A 9,861-nucleotide genomic window follows, 5' to 3' on the forward strand; every position below is an offset into this window, starting at 1 on the left:
GCTGGTCAGGATCTGGGGCTGCTCTGGAGCTCAGCTCAGCCATTTTGGGGCTTTGCACATGGAGGGACCAGCTTGGGAAGCTGCCCTTGGGTGAAAACCCCTTTGGCTCTGTAAAATACTGCAGCAAATTCTTATTTATTCGGGGTGCCAGTGTGGAGAGCAAGTAGCATGGAAGTGGTGGTGTTTCTGGGTGGTCACGTCAAAGTTTTGTCCCTTGTTGTGGGCCTGGGCATGGCGCAGGATCTCCCTGGCATCAGCCGCCTGCTGCTCCATGTCTCTTCTTTGTCGCCGCAAAGCCCGGCGAACCAGACGCTAACTCGCGAAAAAAAGGCTGCAAGCAGGGTCAGTGCAGTTCTCTCCCCAAATTAAACACCAGTACATATGTCTATATAGTGGTGTTTATTTAGAATAATAAAAGGAGGCAGATTTCACTTCATTACGCCTTAATCCATCCCACGTTTGGCGCGGGGGAAGGCCGGGCAGCGCGAGCCCCGCGCCGAGGCCAGCTGCTCCGCAGAGCCGCTCTGGCGAGCAGCGTGTGCAGCCCGTGTGGCGACAGGAGCCGGCTACCAGCTGCTCTGCCCGGCTGCCGATGGCCCCCCGGCCCTGCCGGTGGCTCCCCAGGGACGGGCATGCTCCGGGGGCTGAGCTGCCCCAAGGGCTGGAGGAGCAGCGGGTGCTGGGAGTGGTGTCCGGGGCGCAGCGCGTCCTCTTTGGATGTCCCCGCTGGGGTTTGGGTGGCACCTCGCCCGCTGGGTGCCCCCCCAGGACCTCTGTTTGCCATCAGCTCGTGGGGAAGACAGATGTGGTGGTCTCTGGGGGATCACGGCTGGGATGTGCGTGCAGGGCTGCAGCCACCACGGGCCAGAGGTGCGTTTGTCCCATGCACGAGGAAAAAGGGCACGTCCGCCCCACGCACGGGGCGCAGGAGGGGGCTGCGCACTCTGGCCCTGTCCCGCGGGGTCCTGGTGGAGGGGAAGGCTCCCAGGACAGACAGAAGGACACGGTGCCTCGATGGACAGGACAACCCGTGGGATGCATGACAGATCACTGCACACACAGCATCCTCGCTGCGGCACCACGAGGGTGACAACCGGAGCCCCCCTCACCGGGGCTGCGCTGCGGAGGGACCGCCGGTGCTCTGCTCCCTCCTTCCCACGCCGCCGCCTCGCTCGGCGCTCCCGCTTGTTTTCCAGAGAGGAAATCTGCAACCTTGCTCTTTTTTTTTTTCTTTTTTTTTTTTTCTGTTTTGCTGTACATGTGTGCGATGGCGGGGCCCAGCTGGGGGTGGCGGCGGTGCTGGCGGGCGCCAGGTGCCGGCGGCGCGGGGCGGGAGGTGCCCGCCGCTGCGGGGACAATGTCGGCGGCGGCCCGCGGCGCTCGCGGCCGCATTGTGTGAGCGAGGAGGAGATGGATGAAGGTCACATCCTGCCCCTCTTCCGATGCCCGGCACCAGGAAAAAGCTGCGCTTTGTAAATATGAAAACAAACAACAAACTCTTCCCCCCATTTACCACCTTTCCCCCCACCCCCGAATAAAAACCACAACAACAGCCCCGGTGGTATCGGAGCCACCTGCTCGGGGAAGTGATTTTTCATATAGGCAGGAAGCGGGGGTCTAATTAAATCTCAGGTCAAGAGCATAAAGGGAGAAAGAAGTTTATTTACAAGCCCTCGAGCGCAGCCGGAGGGGCGGGAGGGGGCTGCAGGGGTGCGCGTGCCTCCGGCTGCTCGCTGGCGTTTCGGCGTGCCGGGGAGGGAGCGGCGGTGTTTTGGCACCGCATGCGGGTGGCAGGGAGAGCTGGGCGCCGAGGGTGGGCTGGGGGCAGAGAGGAGGAGGAGGAGGGACGAAGGCAGTGGTGGGGACCCCCTGCCTCCTCCTCGTGCCGCGGTGGCGGAGGGCAGCTCTCTCTCGGAGCAGGAGCGTGCAGAGTCCCCGCTGCCCCCTTCCCCTGCGTGTGGAAAACCATCCCGGCCAGACCTACAAGAGCGTCTCCAGCCCTCAGCGAGATCATATGAGGTTTCTGTTTCACAAGAAGGAGGATGGCATTTCCATTGTGCTCGCTGGGGATGTGTTGCAATGTGCAGCCGCTTCCATTCTTTGTCTTCCTCCACGCAGAGGAGGAGTCTCAGCCTCTTCCAGAGTGACCCATCACACCCTTCCCCCCCCCCAGCCGCGAAATTCAGCTCCGCTGCCCTCGGCAGCCCTCGGCGCGGGGCGAGTGGCCCAGGTGTCCCCGTGTCCGCGTGCGGTGGCACCTCCACCCGTGCCTGGGCATCTCCTGTGCCACCGACGTGCTCGGTCTCCAAAAATGCCCCGGTCAATGCCCCCCAGTGGGTTTGGGGACACGCGGTGATAGCGGTGCCACATCGTGTGCCACTCTTCAGGGTGCCCCGGCAGCTGCTGCTGCCCGCTGTGGAGCCACTGCCCAATTTTCACAATAAATTAACGAACTGGGGCCCAACTCTGCCAAAGACCCAGCGTTGATCTGGGGATGGCTGCAGCAGCCCCGGCTCCCCCAGCACATCGTTGCCGCCCAGCCCCCTGGGCAGGAACACACTTTTGGGAACCGCTGCGGGAACATCGTCTTTGGGCAGCCCGGACCCCTTTTCTATTCCCCAGCCAGGCTCTGCGTGCTGAACGTGAGTCACTAACAGGGTATTACGGTGAAAAATAATTCAGAAACAGGCAAGCACCAGCTGGAGGGGCTAAAAAGGAGCAAACGGGTTGGAGGTGCTGGTGCGCTGCCATCGGGTCCCTTCTGCAACCGCCGTGGGGACGCAGGAGCCTCACCGGGGGCACCCAACGCCCGCTCCAAGGGCACCCATTGCAGAGCCTGGAGCGGGGCTCCCGCAGCCCCCATCCCTCCCACTGCCCCCATCCCTCCCCATGCTGGGGGCGTCCCCTCCTTGCCGCCAGCACCCCGCCACGACGCGCGGTGCCACGGGACGAGGACGCAGCCCCGGCCCCGGTGCCGGCCGCGGGCCTCGCTCCAGCTGGGCGCTGTTTTGTAAGGACTCCTGGGCCTCTGCGGCACAGAGATAAGCCCAAGAATTCGCCGGCCGTTCCAAATATCCTGTCCGCTTCCGCCCGCCGTCCTCGCGGCCGCTCCAGCCCGTTTGTCTCATTTCCGCAGCCGCACGCTGGGGAGAGCTTCCTGTTTTCCCCCGGCCCCGGGGCGGGCGGGAGGAAGGGCAGGACAATGGGCGCAGGCTGGGATGGGGACACGGGGACACGGGGACCAGCCCTGGGTGCCTGGCAGGCAGGGGGTGTGGGGGGGTGGGGGGCCGCGCTGGGGCTTTCCTTGGTGGCCCCGCGTGGGTGCAGGAGGGACAGGCACCGGGGGGTGGCAGGGGGTGGGTGCACAGCTGCGCCCTGCGAGGGGAGAGGCTGGGCCCTGCGGGGTGAGCTGAGATTGCAGATGGGTTTCCTTGCCTTGCCTTCTTTTTTTTTTTTTATTGTTGTAAATGAACCCGAGCGCTCTCCAGAGTTCCCCCTTTGCGCCCCAGCGGGTAACAGCACCGCTGGGGGGGGGGTGAGGACAGACAGCACCCCTGGTGTGAGCACGCACAGCGCGGGACCGGAGCTGGGAGCAGCACCCCGGGCCGGGGGGGACCCTGCCCTCCACGTGGGGACAAAGCCACCACGAGGCACTTCTCAGGGTCCCTCCGGGAAAACCACACGTCCCACCGCAACACCCAGGGCTGCATTCCCCCTAACCACAGCGCTGAAGGGCTGCAGCCCTACGGGGCTGTGCCGGGGGGGGGGGGCTGAGGTGCTGGCACCCAATGTGGTGGGTCCCTGCTCCCAGACCCCACCCATGGGAGAACGGGGATGTGCTGGTGGGCTCTGCTCCCTTCCAGCACCATCCATCGGGGGGGGTCAGCTCCTGGGCAGCCCCATCCCCGTGGGCACCTCAGGTTTGGGGCCGGGGGCTGCTGTGGGGCGGGGAGAAGGATTTTCCTCCGTGCGTCCGCCCGAGCTCCCGGGCCGAGTGTGAGTGTTTACCCGCAGCCTTTCTCATCGCTTGCAGCATGGCAGGAGTTATTCAAAGGCGGGCGGAAGCGAGCGCAGCAACTGAAACAACAATGAAGAGGAAACGGAGCTTGAAAAATTCTCCGTTCATAAATCAGCTGAACTGCAGGTGATCCCTGGGCAGGAGCGAGCCAAGGAAAAGAGGCGGCTGGAAGCGGCCGGGCGGAACGTCCCCGCGAGCAGGGATGGGGACGTTGGGATGGGGGCGACAGCCAGGGTGCCCCCAGGTGGCTTTGGGTGGTGGGGATTTTCGTGCCTGTGTCCCCGGGGCTGCCAGCCTGGGGGCGTAGGGACAGGAGAGGTGCAGGAACCGGTGGAGATTTTGTGGTGTGTGCGCAAAGCCGGGTGCGAGAGGCGAAGGCATCCCGGGTGGGGCCACTTTCCGCAGTGGGGCTGGCATCACACGCACACAAGCCACCAAGCCCAGGGAAACGCAAAGAGCTGCAGCCAGCAGAGACCAGCTCGGGGCAAAGAACCCGTGTGCAGCTGTGCCATGGCCCGTCAAGGTTGGCAGAGTGGGAGATGAGGTTGTCGGGGTGCTCGAGGGGTGCAGAGCCGGGGGACCCCACAGCCTCACCAGGGTGAGCCCTGACCACAGCCGGGATTGCCCTGGGAGCAGCCCCGTGTTACCTTCTCCTCCTTCTCCGCACCCCTCCTGCCTTTTGGGGACCAGTACGTCTCTTCTGAAGCAGAAAAGCCAGCAGGATCCAGGCGAGCGTGGCACCGAGCCGGGAGATGCCAGGGTTAACAGGAGGCGATTGCGGGCTCTCAGCGGCCCCGGCTCCTTGCTGGGAACTCATAAAGGCCTTTTCCTCCTTAGGAATTGGAGCTGCTGGCTTGGGATGGGCTCTGCTGCGCGCTGGCAGCATCCCATGGAGCTGGCATGGCAAGGAAACAGCTCTGCCTGAGCCGGGTCCCGTGTCTCCAAAACCTGGGTGTCCCTCTTCATGTCCCCCTGGGGTCACAGCGGGCTTTGTCACTGCTTTGCCAGCCTGGGGTCCCCACCTCATCCATCACACTCACGTTGCTTCTCCAGGCTTTTTAGCCCCGTGCATTGAGCGAGGATATTTTAGCCGCTCCCCAAACACCCTTGTGAGCCAAGACCCGAAGTCAGGAATGCCAAAAAGGGGCTGGCGCCTCGGGACCCGCACACATGGAGCACCCGAGGGTGGGCAGACAGCCCCAGGACCAGCCCGGTGGCAGCAGGCTGAGTCCTACATCGGTGCTAATGGGATTTTTCCTGTGCTGGAGGAAAGGACTTGATCATGTTCCCTGCACTGGGAAAGGCAGACGGGATCGCTTCTCCATGTCTACCGCTATCGTCCCCCCCTTGCTTGATTTTCCTGTCATCTTGTCTTTCAGCAGAGCTAGAAAACCAGGAGACCACCATAAATAAATCCTGTGTCTTTAAGCAGTTTTGTACAGTACAAGAAAACGCACTCGTTGAATTACAGCTTTTTAATCAAATACATGTAACCATATCACTTAAAGTGCTCGCGAAAAGCAAAAAAAAAAAAAAAGAAAAAAAAAAGAGAAACACAATTGGAAGAGCACGATATTAAAACCAGCTGCTTTTTTACCCCCACCACAGTTAATAGTTTTTGAATGTTCTGAATGAGAGAGAAAACAGAGCCAAGCTCCACTTTCATGTCCATCTTTCTGATCAAACCCCATCACCGGGGGGAGCCGGGCAGCCCTGGCACAGCGGCCGGGCGGCGCGGGGGACGCGGCAGGGACGCGCTGCATGCAGCCCTGCTCTCCCTGCCCTTCTGCAGCTCCTCTCCGGCTCCTCGCAGCGACCACGACGTGGGAGCCCGTGCTCCTGCTGCAGCCCAAGCGATGCAGCGGTGCGGAGCGGCTGGGACTGAGCCTGAAGAGACACAAGCCAGGTCCCCGAAAAGCCAAGCAGCACGTGGGGCAGGGCCGGAGCACGTCCCGCTGAGCCGTGCATGCTGCTCGGCCAGGATACATCACTGAGCAGCAACCCTCTCCATCAATTTTAACCCTGATCCACCTCCCGATGCTGCTTTTTGCAAATTGGCACCACTAGGATGGAGCTCATCCCCTGTGGGTACCAAGGTCTGTCAATTCCTATAGAATCAGTTCCCCCAAGTTTGCCGGTACAGTCCCCATGCCCCATCCCTGTGCCCTGTCCCTGTGCCCTGTCCCCGTGCCCTGTCCCCGTGCCCTGTTCCCAATCCCCATCCCCGTGCCCTGTCCCCGTGCCCCATCCCCTCAGGGCACACTCTCCGGGACCACCTCGACGTCCACCTCCGGCCTCGCTGGCCGCCGGCCCTTCCTCACGTCCTGCCAACCACCCCGAGCTGCGCGGCTCCCCTGTAACATGGACCAATGCTCATTAAGCGCGAGGCAGAGACCACCAAATATGTCAAAACACACTTAAAATTTATTGTTTCATACCATACGTTTGAGTCTCTTGAACGCCGGCCAGTGTTTCTCCCTCTCTGCGTTGGGGCCTATCTGCTGTCACTGATGCTTCGCATATATGTATAGCCCGTTTTCTTTCTGTCTCCCCCCCCCTCCTTCTTTCTTTAAATGAAAAATACAAACAATTGATGGAAAATGTACATTTGTTCCATATGGGACGGTCGGAGCATGGAAAGGAGCCAGGAGAGTCATTTTTAGGCAGACTCCTCTCTCCAGCGGATGGCTGGATGGCTTCCCAGAGCGGCCCCGCGCGGCCTGGCCTGACTCTCCTGACGAGCCTCAGACAGTCTGTGACGCTCCCGCTCCGGCGGGGGGGACGTGATTCAGCTCCCCACCAGGCTCCCCCCCTGGGGCTGCTGAGCACGGGGAGGGAGAGGTTGCCACCGAGACCCTTGCGGGGTCCCAGGAGGGCTGCGCGGAAGGAGGTGGGTGGACGTGGTCTGTGCGGGAGATAGGGTTGGGTGGGTTGGGTTGGGTAGGCTAGGTTGAGTTGGTTGGGTTGAGTTAGGTTGGTTGGGTTGGTTAGGCTGGGTTAAGCTGGTTAGGTTAGGTTAGGTTAGGTTAGGTTAGGTTAGGTTAGGTTAGGTTAGGTTAGGTTAAGTTAGGTTAGGTTAGGTTAGGTTGGGTTAGGTTAGGTTAGGTTGGGTTCAGTGGGCTAGGTTGAGTTGGTTGGGTTGGGTTGAGGTAGGTTGGTTGGGTTGGTTAGGGTGGGTGAAGCAGGTTAGGTTAGGTTAGGTTGGATTAAGTTGGGTTAGGTTAGGTAGGTTAGTTTGTCTTGGTTGGGTTAAGTTAGTTGTGTTGTGTTGGTTGTGTTGGGTTGGTTAGGCTTGGGTTAGGAGGTGTTGGCCTGGTTGCATTGCATTAGGTTAGACTGTGCTGGTTGCAACAGTTGTGTTGAGTTGGGTTGTGTTAGGTCACCTCCAGAGAGCACTCCCAGCCTGCCCCATGACCCTACAGCCTCTGGGTGCATTGCAGCATCACTGGCTCAGCCCCAAAAAGGAGCAGAAAGTGGCTCTGACTGGGTGTCTGCGGGGCTCAGCCCAACCGGAGCTGCTGGGTAGAACAAGCCCCCAAAGTACCCCACGACTCAGGCAATGAGGACCATTGTGAGTGACTGGGTGAGTGGATGGGTGGCAGGGTCTGGGGGCTGAGGGGTCAGGGGCTGGTGGTGGGACCTGGTGAAAGGGTGAGGGCAATGCCAGGAGCGAGGAGACCACAGCCAGGGCTGCACCGGCCATGGAGAGGCTGAGCTTCACAGGAAAGGAAATGCTAAGAAAAAAAAAATCAGTTTCAGGCTGCAAAGACTTTCCAGGGCACACTTAAGGACTCCATGCTGACTTCTTTTTTTTTTTTTAATTTTGCAAAGGCTGAAGGCTTTTTGACACCACGGACCCGTCTCTCTGCTGGCAGCTGCCCTCTGCCCACCACAGGCAGCAGAGCAATGCTCGTGGTGCATCTGCCAGCCCCGCACAGCCCCTGTCCCCAGCCAGCGCCCAGGCAGCAGGGCCTGTGGGTGCTCAGCTGCTGGGAAATGGTTTGCAAGCAGAGCTTGTTATTGACTTGATTTTTATGGGGGGAGAAAAACCACCCTCGCTGTAGCTGTTTTTCAGGAAGAAGGCTCGGAAATCAATGAGCAAACCTCAGCCTCTGCTGAGCCTTCATCTCCGTGCTGTGCTCCTCCTCGCCGAGCTCAGCTCCAGGGGCTGAGCCCACACCCGCCAAAGCGGGCAGAATTTAGGGAATATTGCCTGTGAGAGCTTCGGGGGGGGGTTCGGGTGGGCTGGGGAGGGGCAGGAGCTGCCCATTGCCCCGCACCGCTGCAGCTCAGCACCGCTCATCAGGGCCGTGGAGGAAGCCGTGGCTTTCCTGTCCTGCAAGAAGTGTTGAGGTTTTAAAACGTTTCCTTTCCCAAACCGGGCTGCAAAGCAGAAAGTTTGGGAAAGTTTGGGAACTGAGAAACGGAGACAATCTTTCCTTCAGCTCAGTCGGGAAAGGCTGTGCTGGGAACATTTTAAACCTTTCTTCACACTTCAACCTTTTCCCTTTGGTTAACCTTTACAGTGCGCACCGCAGTTACAGTTCTGAATAACTTGCCTCCAATCTAAAAAAAAATGGAAACTTTTTTTTTCCAGTGTTCATTTTCTCGAGTCAGGAAATGTTTTGGAGCCATTTCCCACAAACAGGTTTGGTTTTGATAAATCTTCATTTCTTTTTTTTTTTTTTTTTTTTTTGGTGGACCTTTTTTCTGCGTCAAAACCTCCGGAGCAGCCGCCTTGTGCCATGGGGTGGGACAAGGGACCCGTGGCACCGCACTGGCAGCATCCTCCCCTTCCCTCCGATGCCCCCCCTGCAGCGACGGGTGGCTCTGAGCACCCAAAATAAGGGTGCCCCTGCCTGCTGCAGGGGCTTGGGGCCCTCATACGGGACTCGGCATGGACTGGGAGGCTCTAATTCCCCCTCCGAGTCCCAGCAGGGATGACTTCATCGAGGCTGTGCGTCCCCGGGCGCGTGCCGACGTTCCCTCCCCTGGTGCTCTCCGGCGAGGACGGCTCCGGCCGCCCGCGGGTGCCCCGGGGCCGCTGCTGGCTTCAGCCTGGGGAGCGCCGAGCCCAGAGCTGCGCGTTGCCGGGACGGTCCGGCTGGCACATGCTGTTTTAATATTTGGGTGATGTCATCGAGCACTCTATAATGCCATAAAAAAACCAGAAGGGCTATAAACCTGACCAGCGAGCCTCCAGCAGAACACACACGCACACACACACACGGGTGTGCACATGGCTACAGATGCGTGCACACGCACGGGTGCACACGCACGGGTGCACACAGGTGCTCGGAGACATGGATGTACATACATATGCTCACATGGATGTGCACACATGCATGTGCGTACAGACACATAGAGGCACACACACGGTTGCACACACATGGATGCACACGCAGATTCGCATATGTGCAGATAGAAAAAAATAGATAAAAATAAGAATAAAATGGACACACGTGCCTTGCACACACACTCAGCTGCACGTACACCAATACACAGGGGATGTGCACGCAAATTTGTGCACACACGGGCACACAGATGCACAGTCAGATGCACACATGTTGGTGCACACACACACACACGTGCTTGCACACACATGCACTGGGACGCACACACCCGACCACTCCACAGCACCATGGCAGGTGGCACGGGGAGGACAGGGCGGGTGTGCGCGGTGCGCACGTGGCCCTGGGGCTGGTGGCACTTGCACAAACGTCACGGCACATGGGACTTGCACAGAAGCAACCCTGGTGCATGGGGGCAACGAGCCCAGGGGGAGCCACAGCCCCAGAGCCCCAGGGGACGCGGAGCAGCCACCACCAGCCCACAGCCACGCA

This window comes from Anser anser (assembly GCF_964211835.1).
Source record: "Anser anser genome assembly, chromosome: 16".
Classification (NCBI taxonomy): Eukaryota; Metazoa; Chordata; class Aves; order Anseriformes; family Anatidae; genus Anser; species Anser anser.